Source organism: Hyperolius riggenbachi, chromosome 2 (assembly GCF_040937935.1).
Source record: "Hyperolius riggenbachi isolate aHypRig1 chromosome 2, aHypRig1.pri, whole genome shotgun sequence".
Lineage (NCBI taxonomy): Eukaryota > Metazoa > Chordata > Amphibia > Anura > Hyperoliidae > Hyperolius > Hyperolius riggenbachi.
In genome coordinates this window covers 340,420,142-340,426,141 of record NC_090647.1, presented here as the reverse complement: position 1 = coordinate 340,426,141, position 6,000 = coordinate 340,420,142, and the positions used below count along the sequence as shown (strand labels likewise).

At 36.6% G+C, this 6,000-nt stretch overlaps 1 protein-coding gene across 1 annotated transcript in view; it reads right to left on the bottom strand.

The window, feature by feature from the left end:
• Positions 1-219: 219 nt before the first annotated feature.
• Positions 220-6,000, bottom strand: part of PKP1 (plakophilin 1) — a 74,386-nt gene continuing 68,605 nt past the window's right edge. The window contains exon 14 of the mRNA XM_068269455.1: positions 220-5,185. The gene's annotated coding sequence lies outside the window, so the exon portion shown is untranslated. The remainder of the gene's footprint in view (positions 5,186-6,000) is intronic.

Below are 6,000 nucleotides of genomic sequence, written 5' to 3'. Positions count from 1 at the left end.
GTACCACTACTCATCAACTACTAATGCTACCTTCAGATGCATTTTAACTGATTTGTGTACTTTTTGAAATCTCAATAAAAAAATTACTATTAAAAAATCCTTTTATTTTGTTGCTAGAATCTGAAAGTTACTGTTTTAATTCTGTATAAATGGGGAACAAACTGTTTAAAAAAACAACAAAAAAAAAAAAAACATATGTATGACCATCAAATGCAACCATTAAGCAAAAATGTTTTTATTTTCATTTAGCATGTATACAGAATATTGTTGTAGCACAGTGCAAAATGACTATGGACAGCTCTTAATGTAAGCTCACAGACAACATTTTACAATTGATATATGTAAAGGACACATGCACAGCAGCCAAACCCCCAGTGAAGTTGTGTTAAAGTGCAAAGATAATTGTATTATTTAGCTAATAATAGAAAAGTAAACAAGCATTTGTATATTGTTTATATCCACAGATAGCATCTGGCTAAGTCTAATATTTTAGTCTTAAACGTTATATTTGTACTTATAAAATATGCACTTAAAAGTTGAAGGTAAAGTGTAACTCTGGTCACATTATTTGTGCTTAACCCCGCCCCTGCTGTGTCTGTTCGCTCCCTCACTTTCTGTGGGAGGGGCACTGCATTCCGCACATGGGCCCATATGCAATTCATTTTTCCACCTAGGAGATAATTTTCATCTTCTCTTTAAAATACCGTTTCTGAATTATACAATTGTATCAGTACCCAAAAGTTGGTGAAAAAGTACTATCAAATTTATTTTGAGTATTTTCTTGCTTGCTGGTGGTTTAAAAGGCATCTTATGGCAAGGTGTGAAAATATCACCTAGGGGAAAACTCCAGTGAAAAAGTGAATTGCTTATGGGCCATAGAGCCTTTAAAAGGAGGTGGAAAGATGGCAGTCTGGAACCTAGAAGGAGTGTCAGACATAGTTACACAATATCTCTTTACTTTTAGGGAATACAGATCTTATGTAACCTAAGCTGAGGAGCATCTGGGGATTATGGATATATTTTCTGTTATGTGGCTAGAGTTGAACATTAAATAGTCGGTCCATTTAAATTGATATTTCATCTGAAAAGTAGATGGCGTCAAGCGATCTGAGCCATAACCTAGAGTCTTGGCATTGGGAGACCCGGGGGTGAGATCTCTCTGCTGAAGGCCCTGCTCTGTTTCTATCCATCTTGCTGACTGGGGTGCCGCCATTTTAGTGACGTCATTTTCCCTTTTGCATTCTCAGCATAAAATAATGTTTAAATTAAACAACTAAAGGGGATCTCACTATGATGGCCATTGCAGATGGCAAGACATGGTAACATAAGTGTTGGGTGGAGGGCCCTCTCCCTTTTGTGCCTCTTAAGTTGTTGAACATTTAGTTAATCACTATACAACTGTCACTATAACGTCTCATATATTGTCTACTATTTCTGTATTCTATACCATTGTCCGTATTCATGTTTGTTTTTACTCTGTATAGCACCACAGAAGATGATGGCACTATAGAAAATCAATAGTGATAGAATAGTGATATTGCCTAAGGTCCAGAGAAATACAATTCTGTTGCCCTTATCCAATTAACTTTTCTCCTGATCTTTTTTTCTAGGAGATATTTTTTGTTCTTATTTAAAAATAACTTTCAGCACTTAGCAATAGTAGTAGTACTTAAAAAATAGGTTTTAAAAAGTAATATTAAACTTATCTTGAGTTTTTATTGCTTGCTGGGAGATTTAAAGGTATTTTATTGATAAGGTTTGAAAATATCTCCTTGCAGAAAACTCAGGTGAAACGTTAATACGATATGGGCCAATATATCTGAAACCTCTACCAAAAATTAAAATATCAATTTTCAGTGGATTGACCCCCTGACCTAAATTGTCCAGAAACACAGCAGTTTGTACATCAAGTATGCATTGAGTAGATACAGGTTTAATGGTATACAACATTAGAGAGTTACATTCCTTAAATTAAATATTGGCTTTTTACTCATCCTGCACAATGGTCAGACGTCTATGAGTATACATTAAAAAAAAGTCCATACCTGTCATATAAAAGCATAAAACACATGTGTCTGCCCCTGGCATTGCCTAAGGAATGGTACACAGTTACTGAGTCTCTCTAAAGCAGGACTAACATACTTCTTCTTACCTTTGCTTATATAAAAACTTTTAGCAGAATGGGTGTGTCTATCACTTGTTCAAGGACATATTGGGATTTAAACCCAGGACTTTTCATGTATTGAATTACTTACCTTGTTGTTTTTCTGGTATGGCATAATTACACAGCTTCATTCTTTATGTGTACTGCCTCTACCTTCCTGCTGAAACTAGTCCCACCTGCTCTTAAATATAGTTTGTATATTCCATATTACATCATCAGCTTGCCATTATTGAATGATGCCACAAACATGTTGTTTCACATACTAGTTCTACTTATTCCAGGTACTATCCTTGCTCCCAACCTGTTGATCTGTTTAAAACCTGTTTGGCTTTTCCTGTTGTTAAAGTAGGTCATCCTCAACAATGGGCTGGCATATACAGTATATATTAGTAATAAAATATACAGATTTTATGCCACCTAGTCAATCAAGCTTTCCCTGTTGAACATGACTATTTGATAAACCCAATCTGCGTATCACATAATCTAAAGCTTCCCCCTGGGCACAGCTGGGCATCATTTTTAGGTTACTGAGATGACACTAAAATGGTGTCCACTGATAATAAACCAGTGCTGCCAAAAGAAAAACAAAACTTCTCTCCACCTCTTCAGCACACTATATGGCCATTATATATTATTTAATAGTATTGCAGGACTGTTTCCCTTGCTAGTCACATGCAGCTGCCTAAACTGAAGCTGTAGTTTCTGTGGACTTCAGTGTGTTTATTAATACTGTGAGGAACATTTTAAGTACTGCTAAACCATATATATTGTTTAATAGCACCAGAAAGAGCAATACCGTTCATAGTAGCATCAGGAGGAAAAACTGGACCTGTTTCACAATTTTCATTACAGCTTCTGCCTAGTCTGGCATTACATTCATGGAGTCCAAAATGGAGTAACAAGGATGCTTTGCCTTGTTAAACATGTAAAAATCTTATTATGGTCAATTTAAGCACATTTATAATCTATCATTCGAATATCTTTAGTGATTCCATTTTTTTATACTCATAAGTTTTTATTTAAACTTGTACCAAAGAGACTGAAATTAAAATGAATTAATACATGTGTCAAGTATGTATTTATTTAAATATCGCCCCCCCCCCCCCTGCCCCCGTAGACATTGAATAAGTGCTTCCATTAGTGTCCTTCTTTCTCAGGGCCCAATGTTGTTTACCAACCTGAACAGACACTTCACTGGATTTTAGGATGTGATGGTTATTAAACACTAGATTCTCAATTAAAGATTCCTGATAAAGTGTTCCTCTCTGAAAATAATGGCTCATATGTCAAGTCTTTGACATTAATCATCCGTACACAGTCTGTTAGTAAATTACTTTACAGATTTTTTTTTACCACTATATATTTATATATATATTTATTTTTTACAAAAATAGATAATTAGATCAAAATGTTAATGTTATTATACAGTTAATTTATAATTAAAGCTAGAGGAAAGGTGGGATGATGATAGACGAGTGAAGTTAAAACAGAAAAAAAACGCACACATTTAACATTTACCGTACGAACAGATGGCGTTGTTTTCTTGTTACTCTTGTGTTTGCCACTGCAACTGTTAATTCAATAAATTATGTGCTCAAAAATTCAATTCTTAAAAGACTTCCACTCCTTCCACCTCTATGGAAATCAATACGGCGAGGACTTGGACGTGTAATGAAATTAAAACTTCTCTTAGTGTTCTCTATGTACTTTCCTTGCTTTGAAAAACACCTTTAACTCATGCATGTATTAAATAATAAAAGCATATAAAATCCGTACTTTTCCTATAAGTATATGTAAACTATTGTTACAATATTTTCCCATATTTCTCTGCACACTGAGACTCAATCTGTGGGATGGGGGTATCTAGGGACATTATCATGCACTCACCGTCACCAGAACCTGTCAGTGCTGCAGGTTATTGTAGGGGTGAAGACAGAGCTGTTTTATTTACTGTAAAGAAGTCCTTCTCCTGCGTAAGCTGGATTGGTCCAATACAAATATTTTGTTAGGTGCAGAAATATATGTATTCTAATTTTGTTTTTCTCTGGTTGAACTCGATGGACGTATGTCTTTTTTTCAACCCAAATAACTATGTAACTAAAAAACAAATCAACTGTGCTGAAACAGTTGATTTTTGGCAAAACCCTTGATTGCAAGTGTGTATACATAATAAAAGAGCAGGATCTTCACTCATATATTCATCAAGTCTACCCCATTAGCAGGCATCTAATTTCAAACAGAAGAAGTTTAGACCAGAAGAATTGTCTGAGGAATGCTGCTGGTCTTGACAGAGAACTTACATACAATCCATCAGTAATCAAAACTGTCTCCCATGTAAACAGAGGGCTCCAATGTCCCTTCATCTGCATGATTACATTCAAGCTTAATGTCAAGCATAAGAGGTTTTTTTTTCAAAAAGAGTGAATGACGAGGATCATCATAATCTGTAGTCAGACCAGAATTTCATGTTGTGCAATCTTGAACCTTTTAAACCTGCTATTTCCAAATGTTTAGGTGGGAACTGACTTGATCTCTTAGGTCCAAAGTAGATGGTGTGCCAATCATCAGTGTTCATGCTTTATGATTCATAAATGACTAATGCTGTATAGATAGTACTATTCTTCAAGGTACATCAGAAATCCATGCAACCCCTTCAACAATGCAATAATAAAAATATGAATATGAAAAAAAAAGCTTGAGTATTTACATTTGCTGTAAAAGCCACGTAAATTAGTTAACCATATTTCAAAACTTCAGGTGTAAAATACTATGGAAGTGCTTAACAAAATTAGATCACCGTAATGAGTTTAAATGTCTTTAAACAGAGTCCCAATCTAAAAATCCTCTCCTGAAGTGGATTGTGACATTATAAAAATAGAAAAATTTGTTTTAAAATGCAACATTTTTGAAGTTTCTCTAGTGGGTAGTTTGTCTTCTTAAGTCTTTATTCTTCTCCCCAGTGTTTCTGCAGGTTATACAATACAATGATCTGCTCTGTACAATAGTTGAAAATAAGGGAATCTGCAGGGGGGGAAAGTAAAAAACAAAACAAAACAAACAATATTTATATGAGGAAGAAAATAAGTTTAAAGTTTAGTAATCTGAACAAAGAATTGACATTAATGGACGCTCCAGCGCATCTTAAAAGGTGTTTTACTTAGCAAATTCCTTTTATTTACAGTGTTTAGCATTAAATTACAATTTTTTCAAAAATATTTTACTTAAAACATATGAAATAACACATAGGGCCATATCCTATTCAAGGTGATAAGTAGCTTGCAGATGCGAGCTACTTATCACCTTGCCATCGCGCGAGGATTACCGGCAAATCCTATTGCCCATATCCTTCGCGCAATGGCCGATCGTTAGAGAGCATTACTCAGGCGAAAGCCTGAGAGATGCTCCCTTTTACCGAGCGATGGGGAGTGAGGTTTACGCTGTGGTGCTGTCCATCAGCACCACGGCCTCACTCCCCACACATGCGCACTCGCCCGCCGCCATCTTCCGCCGCTGCATCTGGGGGTCTCCTTTAATAAGGAGACCCCCAGAGCTCCCCGTCGGGTCGCCGCACAGTTTAGAAGCCCCCGCGCAGCTCTGCACCGGCACCCCTGCTGGCATACATACCGCCGCAGATCACCCGCCGCCTCTCGCCGCAAAATCCGTCGCGTAATTACAGTGTATCTAACACTGTAATTACTGTCGGCATAGAAGGAGCCCGGGCAAAGCATCTTTGAATCTGCAGCCTGGGCTCCCCATTGGTCCGCTGTCTGAGCCATTTTATTGGTTTAGACAGCGGACCAATGGGGAGCCCAGGCTGCAGATTCAAAGATGCTTTG